This window comes from Malus domestica, chromosome 07 (genome assembly GCF_042453785.1).
Source record: "Malus domestica chromosome 07, GDT2T_hap1".
Lineage (NCBI taxonomy): Eukaryota > Viridiplantae > Streptophyta > Magnoliopsida > Rosales > Rosaceae > Malus > Malus domestica.
The window spans coordinates 14,519,983-14,536,859 of record NC_091667.1 but is presented as its reverse complement, the minus strand read 5'-3'; the positions used below and the strand labels follow the sequence as shown (position 1 = coordinate 14,536,859).

General features: G+C 43.3%; 1 long non-coding RNA gene across 1 annotated transcript; it reads left to right on the top strand.

The window, feature by feature from the left end:
• LOC139197552 (uncharacterized) lies at positions 1–4,579 on the top strand. The gene is made up of 2 exons (XR_011583032.1): positions 1–34; positions 4,137–4,579. It is a non-coding gene; the product is annotated as an uncharacterized lncRNA (long non-coding RNA).
• The last annotated feature ends 12,298 nt before the right edge of the window (positions 4,580–16,877 follow it).

Genomic DNA, 16,877 nt, shown 5'->3' with positions numbered 1-16,877 from the left:
TAGGTTTGTGATTGGATTGGAAATTAAAGGAAAGGTATTTTTTGTCTCTTAATTATAAGTATTATGTTTGAATTTATTTAATTGTGATATGTATATATGTTGAAACTGTGTGTGATGTGAAATTTTGAGTTTGTGTTATTGAAAATATGTAGATTAGGAGAATTTAATTTGTGCAGCACTGTTAGAATTTCATAACCATTTATACGGAGTTAATTATGTTGATAATATTTGTATAATAAATTCGAAGAAACCTTAGACTCGTTTAAGGTTCCGTCAGACGCACGTGTAGACGCAGTATGCTGCTCCGTGGTCTAATTGAATCTTGAATTGTCCAATTCGAGCACTAGTATGTGTTTAGGGTTTGCAATGAACTTGGCTAAGTTTCTTTCTTGGAAAATTCCGTTGTGTACCCCCTAATGTTCTTCGAGTGCATACTAGATTTTTTTTGTAAATCTACGTCATGCACTTAAGGAATCATGGGGAGATGCTGCCGGATTCTTTTACATCGGAAATAGTCACGTAATTTGTAACCACAACACAGAAAGTGCGCTTTCAAATGGGATAGGATCATTACCGGAGGCATAAGGGGGCAATGAAGCGTATTTTAAATAATCATGATGACTAAATTCTCTAAATACAAGCGCAATGGAAAAGGAGTGGATCAAGTTGCAAGGTAGAAGTTGTGACCAATATTTGGATGGGATCGACAATTATATTCAATTTGCATAATCATATTAGGTGTCCTTACGTGAAATGTAATATATTGTGTTCAGATGACACTGGACAAAGTCTGATATCACTTGTATTCGAATAGGATGGTACACACTTACTCTAGTTGGACTTATCATGGAAAATCACCCATTATAGCATCAATGTCTTCCGGCAATGGGACAATTTGTCTTCAACCCTCTGTATCTGACCGTGTTGATGATGACCATATGATGGACATATTGAATGATGATTTCCCTAATGTTTTGCTCAATAGGGATAAAGAGTCATCCACAGACCCCAAGAAGTAGATAAATTGTTGAAAAAAGCTGAGCGAGAAGTGTACCCTGGTTGCGAAGATTTTTTTTGTTCTAATAGCCATTATAGAGTTGATGCACATGAAAGTAGAGTGTAATATGACCAATCAGAACTACGATACGAAGATAGGAATTTTTAAATGTATGCTTCCAAATGCATTACTTGCAAATCATTATAGGTCGAAAAGATCTTGAAAGATCTCGAGTTGCGATATGACAAGATCCGAGCATACATGAACAATTGTGTACCGTTTTACTGTGAATTCGAAAAGTTAGATAAATGTCCCAAGTGCAATAAGCTGAGATATTGAAAAACAAGATTCCGAGTAAGGTGTTGCATTATTTTCCCCTTACACCAAGATTACAGAGATTGTACATTTCGACCAATGTTGTACATGATATGAGGTGGCATAGGGAAGAACAGGTTGATGATGATGTGTTATGGCATTCGACTGACGGCAAAGTGTGGAAGGAATTTGATTACCTCGATTTTGTCACAGAGCCAAGAAATATCAGATTAGGTCTTGTTTTTGACTGCTTCAATCCATTTGGGAATTTTTCCAGTGCGCACAACACTCGGCCGGTGGTTGTTCTTCCTTATAACATACCCCCTGAAGGTGCATGAAGAAAGAATTTATGATCATGAGTCTTTTTATACTCAAACCTAAATCACCTGGCGATTCCATTGATGTTTTTTTACGATGATTGATTAATGAGTTAATAGATTATGGACAATAGTGTATGAACGTACGACATGTCTACAGGGTGAAATGTTCACTCTAAGAGCCGTATTTAGGTGGACAATTGATGATTTCCCAGCTTATGGTATGTTTTCAGGCTGAAGCACCAAAGGGTATATAGCATACTCAGCATATGGCAAAGACTCATTGTCTTTTTGGCAAGCTAAAACTGCATGCTACTTGAGTTACTGAAGATGGCTCCCCTAGGGTCACGAGTGGAGTGACAGACCTGAAAGATTTGATGGGACATCAAAGTATCAAACTAGTGTTAAGAGAATTATCTGGAGATAAAATTTTGGCCAAGTTTAATACGCTTCAATTTGAGGAAGGCTTGAGACTAGTGAAATAACTTAATTGGATGAAAATAGTATATTCATAGACGTGCAATACTGGCCGAAATTGAAAATCAAACACACTGTTGATCCCATGCATATTGAGAAGAATGTATGCGACAATGTGGTGGGAAAGACTTTGCCTAACGAGAGAAACTGAAGGACACCATGAAGACTCGTACTGTCATGCAAGCAATGAGGATAAGATCCAACATGTTGCTTAAATTTGTCATTGATAAATACAAGAAATGGAATGCTAATTTTACTTTCAAGCTGGGTGGTAAGAATGAGTTCTTGAAGTGGTTGCAAGGTGCAAAATTTCCAGACTAGGTATGCTAGCAATATAGCAAGACATGTTAAAATGGATACTAGGACACTGTTGGGTTTGAAGAGTCATGATTGTCATGTCTTACTGCAACGACTCATTCTGATTAGTATTTGGCCATACTTGGACTCTAAGGTTGTTAAGACGATGATATTGAAATTGGTACCAGGTGAAATACCCTACAATAAAAACTTAAAAGCAATTGTACTGACTAGCCAACATACTAGTCAACTGAATACAAATTGTTAGAATCCCACAAGCATATAAATCACACAAACTTAAAAGGTTACAACTTAACAATGTGAACTTTAGTTAAGTTTTAGTCTTAGTACTTGAGTTAAGTTAACTTGATTAATAAAGTGTCAATACTAGCAAACCTTACAATGTTTAGTTCCAACAAGGTTATAAATAAGGCTTTGTAAAGTATTGAGCACAAGGAAGTTTTTGGCCAGAAAAACCCACATCTGGGTTAAAAACTCGGGGACTCTCAACTGAGTCTAGTCCACTAGTGTAACAAAAGGTTCATACAAAGATCCACACAAAGCTCAATTCTTAGAACCCTATCTAAGGAGCAGTTTTACCTTTGTACAACCTTACGTTACACGAAACAGACTCCTTTGATCTTCACGAAGTGGTAGCTCCTCCTAAGCTCATCACCTTGTGGCACCGAGATCAACACAATCAATGATGTGATATGATGTTATGATATGCACAACAGATTTGGATTCAACTGACCAATCAGATTCTTCAGTCAACAGTTGAAGAAGAACCTAACATGAATCCGAGAGCTTGGGTTATGAAGAATATGAAACACTTAGGTTTAGACCAAAAACTCAATGCAAAACCATTAAACCAATGCAACCCTAATATGTAGTGATTGGATGTTTGTGCATGAGATGGTTTTGTGGCTAGGGTTTCGGCTTAGAAGCTTAAGAGGTAGCTTTAGGCTAAATGCACTCTTTTTCTGAAAATCTGAAAAACCTAACCAAGGAACAAATGAAACTTTGAAAACCCTTATAATGGAGGAGATGAATGTTTAAGACAAGGGAACAATGAGACACATGTCACGAGCTAAAGAGACCTTCCCAGATCAAGGGTGAAAGATCCACGTACAACAAAATGTGTTAGATGGCCCATGTGGGTTGTCTTATTTTGCATGCCTAGACAACTAGAAAATAGACGAAAATTCTAACTAGACAACTACACTACAAAAGGATTCTAGAAAAATAAGCTTGACATGCATATGCAAATGTATGATTCAAACCTTTTGTATTGAAGTTGGCTGGTGCTTTGGTGATTTAATTCCAGCAGAAATCCCAGATCAACATTGAACCCTTAACTCTAAATTATGAGCATGTGTGGTAACATTTACAGTTTTTTTGACAAGGGAAGCCAAACATTAAACCTAGTACTTAACAAATATATCTCAGTTCATCTAGAAACTGTTGTAAAACTTTGCAAAAGTCCAACGTAGATGATATGAAAAAAGATATTGTGTACATCCTCTATTGGCTAGAGCAAACGTCCACCGGTATTTTTCACGAGTATGGTTCATGTAATGATACATTTACCATATAAGGCAAAGCTTGTTGGGCTCATCATAATTGTTGGATGTATCCAATTGAGCAGTAATATTGTTAGTATGTTAATTTGTTAATATTCTTAATCAAGCGCTGGAAATTAAAAAATTTCGTAATATTTTACAATTTATCAGACTATTGGGCGATTACGAGCAGTTCATCCGCAACAAGGCACAAGCCGAAAGATCCATAGTGAAGGCACTCATATTTATACGAGGTTCCTTTGGAATGTTGAAACATCCTAGAACAAGCACCTGCACAATTTTTACTGGGGGTGAGCGAGTTAAAAAGTTATCTATCTTTGCGCAACCTGGACGCCCATTCAACGAAGGACCTTTTTCCTGAGCCCTTCAAAGAAGCCAACTTGAGGGGCTCACTAGTCCATATTAAACAACTACGATGAAGTTGACCCATTCATTAAACAACATGAAGCATTGATGAAGACCCAATAGCCTTCACCTTGGGATGAAATCCAAAGACAATTATTTTCGCATTGGTTTGCCAAAGATGTAAGTGTTTTATTTTTCAAAATGTTTAAACTATTTGTTTTTTTCAAAATTTACACATTCAATAGTCATTGTACTTTACTAGATGCGACAGTTACGAGAAGACAATTCACCCTTGTTATTATTCCAGCTGGTATGTCGTCATGTTAGAGCCGAAACGTACGCTGATTGTCACGTGAATGGAGTTAAGTCTTGTTGCACAAGAAGTCATCCACCATATGCCTGCACTTTAAACATATCCTCAATGCCGCAATATTGTATACTAGAAACACCGAATTCTTGTTTGTCTGTAGGGGCCCCTTGATCGAAGCCAAATTGACGAGCAAACCTATTAGGGTAGTATGGTTCTATCCAAAGGTCATCACCAATTCTAACAGGAAGCTTTGTAGTACAAATGTAGACAAAAAATTCAGAATGATCATCAGATAGGTCTTCATTATCCATCAAAGAACAACTTCTTTCTTCCACAAATGCAGTTGGGGAATAAAGAATAGATTTATCACTCTGGAAAATAAACCTCATATAAGATATACTAAACTACCTGGGTTCAATATCGGCGTATCTCCCTAATTGAGGATAACCTTTAGGAAAATCATTGTCAGGACTAGATCGGTTGTGGATGCAAATTTTCTCCTCTTCGATCTTAGACGATTTTGCACCTACAAAACAACTAGCACCTTAGGTTAAGGCCAAAAGCCTCACGCGCCCACGATGAATGGGGGGAGCTTTGGCCGAAGAACCTCCGATGCCAAAGTTAGAATTTAGAGAGAAAGAGTGTTTAGAGAATTTTGGGATTTTTGCCAAAGTGTTGGAATTAGCTTTTTGGTGAGAATGGGAGTATATTTATAGGGATAGGAGGTGGCTAGGGTTTTTAGGTTTAATTAGCCAATTTATTTGGCTATTAAACATAAGATGAATGTTTTGGTGGTTTTTGAATTTATTGGGTAATAAAAAGGAAGAAATGGTGAAAAAGGTAGAAAAAAGTGATGGATTAGGTTTTGAAATGGGGATAGCCGGCCATGTGGTGTTTTAGGGTTGAATTGGATGTATTTTGTAGTTATTTGGATATAATGGATGGTTTAATTGACAATTAATGGGTTAATTAGGCAATAAACCCATTAATTAGCCAATTAACATAATTTAAAAGGAATGTGTTTGGGAATTACCTTGTAGAAAGGATTTGATGAGATGGACTTTGAATTGTTACCTATTTTGGGCACTTCTGTCTTGGTTGAAAGAGGGTTGCCCGCTGCTTGCGCGTAGGAACCTCGTTGTACTGCAAGGGTATTTTTGTCATTTTTGTCCAAAAATCCACGTGTCGCCCTGTGAATATTTTTGGCTCCACAAATGCCCCCACATCTGTTGGGCTGCTCGCAGAAAAGGGCAGCAGGTGTAGAGATCTTCTTGTTTTAGGAAACTTAGGACTGCTTCCTATTTTGATGTAGATTCTCTCTTTAATAGGAAATTAGATCCTTCTAGGAAAGAGAAATAAATTTCTCTCAAAGCCTATTTAAATCCACCTTAAGTGGGTTATTAAATCAACTTTGGAGAGCGATTTATTCTACCCTACAAGAGAGAGATAGCTTAGAGGATATTTGTTCCCCCTCCTCTAGCAATCTTCTACATCTTGCCCGTGCAAAGGACCGTCTTTCGTTGATTTCTTCGTCTTCTTCGTGGATAGTGCTACCGCGGGGCAGCCGTCGGGGTGGTGCGGCACGTCGGCTGGCATGGGCCAGGAGTCGACTCGGCATGGGCCGATGAGGTATTGTGGCAGGGACCACTGCTTTAAGCTGCTCGACTTGGTTAGAACCAAGGGCAGCTTGTGTGGTTGGGACCTCGGATTGTGGCACTGGGGCGCAGTGTTAGGCAAGTCACATGGCTCATGTCTTTTTAGGCTTTTGGACATGACTCGAGCTAGGCTGGTGATTGAGAGAAATGAAGAGGTTGCGAACCTCATGAACTGCTGGAATGTTGGGTTGAACTTCCCTGCTAGGTACCACGAATGACATTGGCTACTTTAACTCTTTTTGTCAGGAGAAACGTGGGCTGTTCCCAAAAGATGAGGGGAATAGGATCAAAGCGGATGCACTGGCTCGTCCAATCACTGTTGTGGATCCTGCTGCAAGTGAAGGTGGGAAAATGGATCTTCTCTGCTTGCTCAAGAGATGCCGGCTGAGAAAAAACCAAAGACTTCTTTCGCTGCTCATGAGGGTCCGCTTGCTACCAAGAGGTATGTGATTGACATGACTTCTTCTAATGGGAAGAAATGTAAGGCTGCTAGATCTGAGCATGTGGCGTCTTCCATGTTGAGAATGGCTAGTACAATTGTGGATAAGATTACTCAGCGTAAAGGTTTTATCATGCCCCCAGTGCCGAAGTCTGTACCAGGACGTTCTTTGGGAGCCAAGTCCGGTTCACCTTTGTAGAGACTTGCTATTATGAAGAGTGGTAAGGTGGACTCTGCTGCTAAAGTGGCGCCAAAGCCTGCTCCCTTTGCTGCTGAGATTGATTCGCCTCAGATTCAAGATCTTAAGCTTGCAATTTCTGAGCTTCGTTTCGCTACTTATGCTAAGAAGAGAGTGGATGAGCTTCTCTATTTCTCCGGCCAGGGGTGAAGCGTCGGATGATGCCGCTGCTAAGAGCGTTACGGCTGTTGAAGGTGTGGCGACTGAGTAGTCGTGGGATGTCCAAGCTGCAGTAGTGTAGTATTTTAGGTAGCCTTTAGGATTTTCTTTGTTTTTCCTTGTAGCTTTTGTTTTGCTTGAACTCCTTCGGCCTTTGCTAGTTGTTTATAAACATGTTTTCCTTCATTTTTCTTCATCTTCACTTCTTTTGTTCATGCCCTAACCTTTAGACTTGATAGACCAGTGGCAGGCATGCTACTTTTTTATAAGCAGACAAGCTCGCGTAGCCTATGCAGCCGTAGGTGTTGGTGTAGAACTTTGCAAAGTTGTTAGCCATAGGGTTGGCAGGCGGATGCCTTACTTACAGAAGCAGACAAGTCCGCGTAACCACTAGGCTGTTAACCTTGACTTTCTTCAATTCCGTAGGTTGCGTAGCAAGTATCACAACACTTTAGGACTTGGTGTAGGTTGTTCCGCGCTTGGCAGAGGTGAAGCTTATCGACTACGTAGCATGTCAGCAGTGGATAAAACTTCGTATATGCGCGCTAGCTTGTTTAACCTTTCACAAGAATGTGCGGTTGTATAAGTCTAGCGCGGCTTTACTGCTCGAAGGGCAAGCCGTAGGCAGTCTTCCAGAATCCGTAGGCTACCTTAGTGCACTCGGTAGCAGCTTTAGGATTCCAGGGCAGCCGTCCATCGGATGTACTGCGTAATGTGCCTCTCCGTCTCTAGGGCCCGGTTCCCTACGGATTAAGCCAAGAGACCCAAAATCCTTCAGTTAGCTAAGCCTTGAAAAAGACCATTGCGGCTACTTCTAGGAATCCCGGCGCAAGCCATCGTGCATCTAGTTATACTAGGGCAGCCAGGCTCATCCACGTCTGGATATTCGGAGTGTAAAGTTTATCCTCCCGTCTTGGAGAGCTGACCCATATGGGTGTCGGGGAATTAGTTTACCTTATCGTACTGGAGAGCAATTAGTTTACCCTCTCGCACTGGAGAGCATGGTTGGTCCTTCGGGGGGCGCAATTCCTGCGATGGGTCATTAAGAAGGGCGCAGTCTTCTTTTGAAGTGCCGGAGTGATCAGTTGTTGTAAGCATGCAGCCGAGCCAAGTTGTGATTACTTCTGAATTCCTCATTGAAAAACGAGTGAAACGAACGAGAACTTAGCTGTAAGGTAGGAACTGCATAACAACTGGATAGTCTTCGACTTGTGAGGTGGTGCCCGTCGAACTTCTTGAGTCTTCGGGCTTTGATGTAGCGGAAGGTCACACATGGTACTTCTTCATATTGTAGGCGCTCCACTACTTTTCGATCTTTTTATCGTTTCATGGTAGCGGGGGTATAATTACTCTTGCCGCCTATTCTGCTGAGCTTGTACGGACCTTCCCAGATGAGATCCATCTTTTTGGATGTTTCGGCCTGCCTATTGCCTTGAGGATATCTCGGCATGGACATATGCTGCTTGATGCCATATTTTTTGAAGAACTTCGCCAAATCTTTGTCCACGAATTGCAGGCCGTTGTTGGTGACGATGGATTAAGGGATGCCAAATCGGTAAATGATGTTCCTCCATATGAAGCGCTCTATGTCCGTCTGAATTGTGGTCGTCATGGGCTCTGCTTCCATCTATTTGGTGAAGTAGTCGGTTGCCACTAACCACGGCTGCTCGCGAGCCTTTGTAGTTGGATGCGTCGTTGACATGCGAATGCCAGAAATCTCCATTGAGGGAATATGTGCGGCTAAAGTGTGCTCGACTGCCTTCGGGGCATCGTTGGGCCGAGTTGTTGCGTTCATCAGAAAACTTTGCATCTGCCAGGGTCTACGCCTTTATCGTCGCGCGTCTGGATTGGGCAGAATAGTACGTCATTAGGATGATTGCATGCGTTTGAAAGTAAAACTTGTGCTTCTGGGTTGCAACAACTATCGCCAAAGTTAGCTTTTGAATTTTTAATAACATCGAGGATAGCTTTTGAACTGTAGAATACAGGTAACTGTGGAATACAGGTAGTCAGGCCCCCATCTCTTCTCGCATGATGGTAGAGCTTATTGCTACTTTAGATACCGTCAAACATGTGAATAAGTCCTCCGCTGCTTCTAGGGAGGTGATGTCGGGTACTTCTTCAAGTCCTTGAATGTGCATTGGCAAGCCTCATCCCAAAGTGCATATTTCTCTGCCAAAGCAAAAGAGTCTGCCAGAGTTAGATCTTCTTTCATGATCAATTTTCCGAATAGCGGGTGGTCTGCTGGAAGTCCTTTTTGGAAGGCTGCTCTAGCTATCGAGTCGTTGCATCCGACTATTTTTGCCTTCTCTACTTTGAACCTCCTCACATAGTCGCGAAGTGACTCATTTGGGTTCTTCTTGACGTTGAACAAATGATCAGATTTCTTTTTGATCGAGCGATAGGATGAATATTCTTTGGTGAAAACCAAAGAAAGTTCGTAGAAATTCCGGATGGATTGTGGCGGCAGGGTGTAGAACCAATCTTGCGCCTCACCTTGTAGAGTGGTGGCGAATATCTTGCACATAAGCTCATCGTTGTTTCGATAAAGGATCATTGCGCTTCGGTAGCGCTTTAAGTGTCTCTCCGGGTCTTCATCCCCTTTGAAAGATGTGAAATGTGGCATGCTGAACTCTCGTGGAGGCTCTGCCTGCTCAATCTCCTCCGTGAAGGGTGACCTCCTTATGTTGGTTATGTTCCGTCGTAGTGCCTCGTCGGTGACCTCGTTGCGTTGGAAATCATGCAATCGCTTGGTCAAGAGTCTCTCTACTTCTTCCTGAATTTGCCTTTGTTGGGGTAGCAGAGCTCTCGGCTGCCCCCAGTCATGACTTACTGGTCTAGGCTGCTCTTCCATGTGTTTGGCTCGTCTATGTCGCGGATGCAGTGCATGTGATGCGTTCCTAGTAGGCGAGCGAGTTCTTCGCATGCTGCTGGTTGAACTTGAGCTGGATTGAGTGACTGCTTCTCTCCGTCCGTCGTGCTGCCTACTCTGATGTGAGGTGGAGGACGCTCCTTGTGGGCTTAGCTGCGAATAGACACTTTGCCCGGAAGGTTGTTCATGTTGACTATTGGAGTATAACCCCAACCGTGAATATATGCTCCTCCGTGGGCCTAGTCGAGAGTGCATGCTCCTTCGCGCTCTAAGATGGGAATGTACACTGCCCAAACGTTCAGCTCGTGGCTGCTTGCCGGGACGCTGCTGGAAATGTCCGTCTGCCCTTGTCCTACTTCGGGATACCTCGTCCGGGGCACGTTGGATCCCAATGTGTTGCAAAAGTTGATTCACCAAGGTTGTCTGTTGTGCAAGGGCGCTCGTCAACTCTATGACTTGTCGAGACAAGTGTTGTTCGCCATTTGGATTGGAAGAGCTTGGAAGGAATGCGCCTCATTGGGCAGTGGAAAGGTGGTGGACTCCGGGCACGAGATTTGAGTTGGGAAATGTCAAATCCGTGAAAAAATGTGGTGAGAATGCCCCCGGCTCGATGGTAGGTCCGAATGGTTGAGATAGTCTTGGGCCGACTTGGGCTGCTTGGAAAGCCACGGGAACAGGCTGGGCCGTGAGAGTGGGCTGCTCGAAAGAAGCAGGCTGGACCACGGGAGTGGGTTGCTCGTCGGGAGCAGGCTGGGTCACGAGAGCAGGCTGCTTGGCAGGAGCAAGCTGGGCCACGGGAGTGGGCTGCTTGGCAGGAGCAGGCTGGGCCACCGGAGTGGGCTGCTCGACGAAAGCAGGCTGGGCCACGGGAGTGGGCTGCTCGTCGGGAGCAAGCTGGGTCACAAGAGCAGGCTGCTCGGCAGGAGCAGGTTGGGCCGTGAGAGTGGGTTGCTTGACGGGAGCAGGCTGGATCACGGAAGCAGGCTGCTCAATGCGCGGTGCATGTGAATGCGAGGCTTGGACTTGGGTCCACGTAAACTTGGATGGCACGGCTTGGATCGTGGTCTTGGTACCGTGAGCTTTGGATGGCACGGCTCGGGCCGTGGTGAAGGCTCCATGGACCTCGCCACGAGTGGCTACCGAAGTAGCCACCGCGGTGGTTCCCATGGTGGCCGTGGTGAAGGCACCATGGACCTCGCCGTGGGTGGCTACCGAGGTAGCCACCGCGGTGGTTCCCATGGTGGAAACTCGTGGTGGTGATGCCGCTCCCTTTATTGTCGCATTTTGCCTCACGGATCTCCGGGCCGTGGTGAAGGCTCTATGGACCTCGCCATGAGTGGCTACCGAAGTAGCCACAGCGGTGGTTCCCATGGTGGCCGTGGTGAAGGCACCATGGACCTCGCCGCGGGTGGCTACCGAGGTAGCCACCACGGTGGTTCCCATGGTGGAAGCTCGTGATGATGATGCCGCTCCCCTTATTGTCGCATTTAGCCTCACGGATCTCCGCAATCCCATTTCTTGAACATTAAAATTTTCACTTGTGGAATTTTCTAAATTTCTAGCCATTATATTTTGCTTATACGTTTTATCAAAGAACCTTTGCAAGTAAAAAATTCTAATAATAAGAACGTATGAAAAATATTCAAATGGACTAGAAAATAAAGAAAAAACCTTTTTGTGCGAGAGTCTTCTACGAGCATGGATTTCAACTCTCAATGAAAGCACCAATTTGTGGATGCAAATTTTCTCCTCTTCGATCTTGGACGATTTTGCACCTACAAAACAACTAGCACCTTAGGTTAAGGCCAAAAGCCTCACGCGCCCACGATGAATGGGGGGGGGCTTTGGCCGAAGAACCTCCGATGCCAAAGTTAGAATTTAGAGAGAAAGAGTGTTTAGAGAATTTTGGGATTTTTGCCAAAGTGTTGGAATTAGCTTTTTGGTGAGAATGGGAGTATATTTATAGGGATAGGAGGTGGCTAGGGTTTTTAGGTTTAATTAGCCAATTTATTTGGCTATTAAACATAAGATGAATGTTTTTTTTTGGTGGTTTTTGAATTTATTGGGTAATGATTGGTTTTATGGTGGAACCTCAATTTCATCATTGACTGTATCTCATGAGCTATTGTCTTAGATTTTGTAAATGTTGAGCAATCATGGTACTCTTTTATCATTCTGATTTTGAAAGTGTGACTGTATCTCATGTGATATTTTCAGGGTGGAAAATGATCCAACGAAGCTGGAGATTTACTCTTGCAGCACAAAATTAAATCAGGAGTTATGTAGTACATCAGCAACTGAGGTTGGCACAACCTTCTTGCTCTTTACTGCTTTCAAAATCCATTGTTCAGTTCCATCTTATTTGAGTTTGTTTCTCTCAGAGAAGAAGCATATTTCTCTTTATGGCCTGCCACATTTTTTGTTGGTTTCCAGTGCTTATATTATGGTAGTTGTACTGTCGTTCGCTTTAATCTCTATCTTCTTTCTGGTGATGTGTCTCGTTTCATTTCGTGGGGAGGTGTTTCCATGTTTGGTGTCATTTTTTTGATATGGTTTGTAGAAGATCTCTTATCTCTTGCTTCATGCAGAGCTGGTGTGATTATAATAGTTAATTAAATGTGGCTACGATGTCAAAAGGAGCATTGTATTGGATCTAGCAATTAGTTTTGGTGTTATACAAACATTGTAAGTTAGTAGAGGACAATGAATTATGAAGCCGACTTGGAATTTGTTTTTTGGTGTTAAGGAAATTAGTTATTGTTAATGATGGTTTTTTATGGTGCTATCAATTATGCGGAAACAAAATAGACTTTGATCTAAAGCTCGTGAAGAAAATGCATCGAAAGGAGTTGGGAGAGGGGCGACGCAAGGGATGGGAGAGGGGCGTATGGGAGAAACGGGAAAGGGTCCTTCCAAGCTCTAGGTTGTCAGGAAGGAATGTGAGATACAAGCATTTAGCCAGAGATTTCAAAGTAGAGCAAAAGGTTTTCATCCTAGAAGTGGAAGACAAGTCCTTGGGTGAAAGGATATGTTTAACTGAGAGGACTAGATTCAGAGGGTTTCAGATTTCTCTTGACTTGGGTTGTGCCTCTTGGCTCAGTGTTCAGATTAAAACGGCGATCACAGCAAGTGCTCGGAGCTTTTTCAGACTGTATAGGGGTCTTAACTACCAGTTTTGGGTGGAAAGCTTCAACAACAAGAAGGGGGTCTTCCTTGTTCTGTCCAAATCAGAAAATCAGGGGCTTGTAAGGAAGATTATCGTTCCCAAAGGAGTCAATTTCTTCGGGTGGAGGAAAATGGAGGAGTTATTGTCCGAAATATTGCGAGGAGGAAAGAAAGTGGGGGTGGCCGATGGTATCCTTTTTCAGTCAAAAAGGCTTGTGATGAGGGAGGCACCCGAGCCCCCAACGATCCATTCGTGTGTGGATCCTCAGTTGTCATATAAAGATGCAGTTCTCGGAGGCATAAAGGCAACAAACCTGGTGCCGAATGTAACCACAGGTGAGAAAATTAGGACGGAGAAGAGTCGGACCAAGAGTGACAAATCACCGGAAGCCTTTAACTGGGGAAGAGTAATTGTCTGTGAGAGACAAGTGGTGCATCAGCCTTGGAGAGAGGTGGATGACTCACTTCTAAATATCATGGGAAGGAAAGCAAGCCTTGTGCCCTTCCAATGCAATAAGGCTTTGTTTGTTTGTAAGAATGAGGAGGAAGCAGCACAGATTGCCCAAATTGGCGTCCTATCCATGATTGGATTCCCCGAAGTGGAGCTGTCCGGATGGTGGGAAAGCATCAAACCAAGCGAGAGGAAGGTGGTCAGCTATGGAGGATGGATTGCTCTGGAAGGATTACCGCCGCATCTGTGGACAAACGATTTCTTTCATGAGATCGGCGATGCTTGCGGTGGTTTGGTAGAAATTAACCGGAAAACAGCTGATTTTGAATTCTTGCTTGAAGCTAAGATAAGAATCAAACAAAACAATACTGGCTTTATTCCAGAGTTTGTGGAAGTGGCAGATGGAGATTTTGTCGTCAGGGTAAAAATTAGACAACTTTCGCCAGCAAGGAGACCTAAGGCTTCAGTAGCTGAGGACGGAGAATCTAGTCATCTGAAGATGTCACGTCGTCCTTTGAAGGCCGAACTGAAGACACAGAAGGCGAACGGAATACTGCCTCCGGCAATGGCGATCTCTAATCCGGGAAATCAATCTTGTCCCTCAGTCGAGTCACGTGCGTGCTTTCAAATCGGGGAGTTTAAATGTCCCATCACCATGGGCTCTGGCAGAAAGCAAGGTGTGTTGTCGGGAGAAAAGCTGACAGACGGTGGGCGGAGTAAGGAATTGGAAGTTTACGTCCGGGAAAAGCAAGGTGTCTTATCAGGTGAACAAAAGTTGTCAGAAGGAGGGAGCAACTCCCCAAGTGGAAAGTTTGTCCGGGTGGAAGAAGGTTTGATTTCAAACGGTGGGGATTATTTTAATCTGTCAAATGGATTGTCTTCAACAGTGGGTGAGATCTCTAATTGTCTGGAAAAGGAATTTTATATTCATGAAGAGATTGCAAGTGGGTTTCCCATACCGGGTGGGATTTCTAATTGTCTTCGACAGTGTCTGGAAAAGCAAGGTGTCTTATCAGGTAAACAAAAGTTGTCAGAAGGAGGGAGCAACTCCCCATGCGGAAAGTTTGTCCGGGTGGAAGAAGGATTGATTTCAAACGGTGGGGATTATTTTTATCTGTCAAATGGATTGTCTTCAACAGTGGGTGGGATTTCTAATTGTCTGGAAAAGGAATTTTATATTCATGAAGAGGTTGCAAGTGGGCTTTACACACATCAGGGGGTTTTTAATATTAATTTTGAGGAGATGGTGGGTTGCGGCCCAATCAAAGCTTATGACGGACAGTCCCAAGTGGATTGTGGGTCTACCAGTCATCAGAAGATTTTCAATGTTTTTGTTGGGGGAAAGGACGGGTCTGGGCCACACAAAGTCTGTAACGGACATATCCAAATTGGGCCATTTCTTGGGTATCCCCAGAGACCCATAACGTTAGAATTATTTTGACTAAATCCTTGGGCCCATCACGGAAACGAAGGTATGGTGCTGCCAAATTTTCAGTCCCACGACAAGGGAATCGAAGCCACTATAATTTGCAGTAATCTGAAATTTATTGCGAAATTTGGAGACTTAGCCAATGTACCGAAAAGGTTTAAACTTGTTTATCCAAATGAGTTCGGATCGCGGCTGAACCTCAATGAGGAAGATATGCCAAAGAAAATCGGTGCTTCTAATCTTCTATCCCTTGATGACGATTCAGATCAGGACGAAGAGATGGAGGAGTTATTGGGTCTCAATCCTCCTTGTGTAACATCAGTCGCAGAGAGGATGGAACCGGTCATCGGCAATATTTCCTCAACAAACTTTTTTCCAACTGTGGATTTCGATTACCTTGCTGAGGAAGAGGATTGGTCTCAGGTTTCTGAATCTGAAGTTGAGCTCGGGGATTCGTCCCAAGATGAAAAGGCTAATTTCGATCCAATTGACAGTGGCGAAGGTATACTGCGGAATCTATTCTCCGATGGAGACAAGGAAATGATTTCGGCAAATGAAGAGGAGGGTACCCTACGGGATAACAGACAAGATCTTGAGGTAGTCGAACAAAATCAAACCAAGGAAAATGACGACAACAACAACGTGCTCAAATATAGCAGGAGGAAAAGGTCCGGCCGAGTCTTTGACAAATGGGAGGCTACTGGACGATCTAGTGAATTTTTGTCAAACATGAAGATTTCGTTGCTGCCACTAAAAAAATCCTTATTCCTCGGTAAAAGCTCAGGGGTGCGGGTGGGAAGAGGAGAGAAAAGGAAGAGCAAAAGGGGTTTGATCAATTTAAATGAAGATAATTAGCTGGAATATTAGAGGTTTGGGTAGCAGAAGGAAAAGGGTTCTTTTGAAGGACTATTTCCGCCGAGCACGGGCTGATATCATCATTTTACAAGAAACAAAAACGGCCACAATTGATAGAAAGCTAGTGGCAAGTGTGTGGGGAAGCAGATTTAAAGAATGGGTTTTCGCCCCTGCTCGAGGAAGTTCTGGGGGCATAGTTGTAATGTGGAACACTAAACATATCTCAGTAGTCGAGTCTCTAGTAGGAGTGTTCTCAGTTTCCATCAAAATTAGAGAGTCGAACGGTTTGGAATGGTGGCTCTCAGGGGTCTATGGCCCTTGCAAATATAGGGAGAGACAAGATTTCTGGGAAGAACTAGCTGGCCTTTATGGTCTTTGTGGTCCAAGATGGTGTGTGGGGGGAGATTTTAATGTGGTGAGATTCGAAAACGAGAAGTCAAATGGGGGAAGATCCACTGCAAGTATGAGGATTTTTAACCAGTTTATCCAGGACTCTGAACTCATTGACCCAGATCTGCTCAACGCTCAGTTCACTTGGTCTAATTTTCGAGAAGAAACAGTTTGCCGAAGATTAGACAGATTCTTATTCTCTGGTGGTTGGGAGGAGTCGTTTCCACATGCAAGGCAAAAGGCTCTGGCAAGGGTAACATCTGATCATTGCCCAATCGAATTAGATACCAGCAAGGTGACGTGGGGGCCAGGCCCTTTCAGGTTTGAGAATTCATGGCTACAACATCCAGACTTTAGAAACAATCTCAAAGAGTGGTGGCTTTCTGCGATAGTCGAAGGTTGGGAGGGTTACAAATTTTCCAGTAAGCTAAAAATTATTAAAAATAAGTTGCAATCTTGGAGCAAGGAGGTCTTTGGAGACACGGAGAGAAACCTCAAGGAAGCCCATGCCAAATTAGAGGAAATTGACTTTAAAGAAGGAAGGGAAGGTCTTGACCCGGACTTAAAAAGAAAGAGGGAAGAG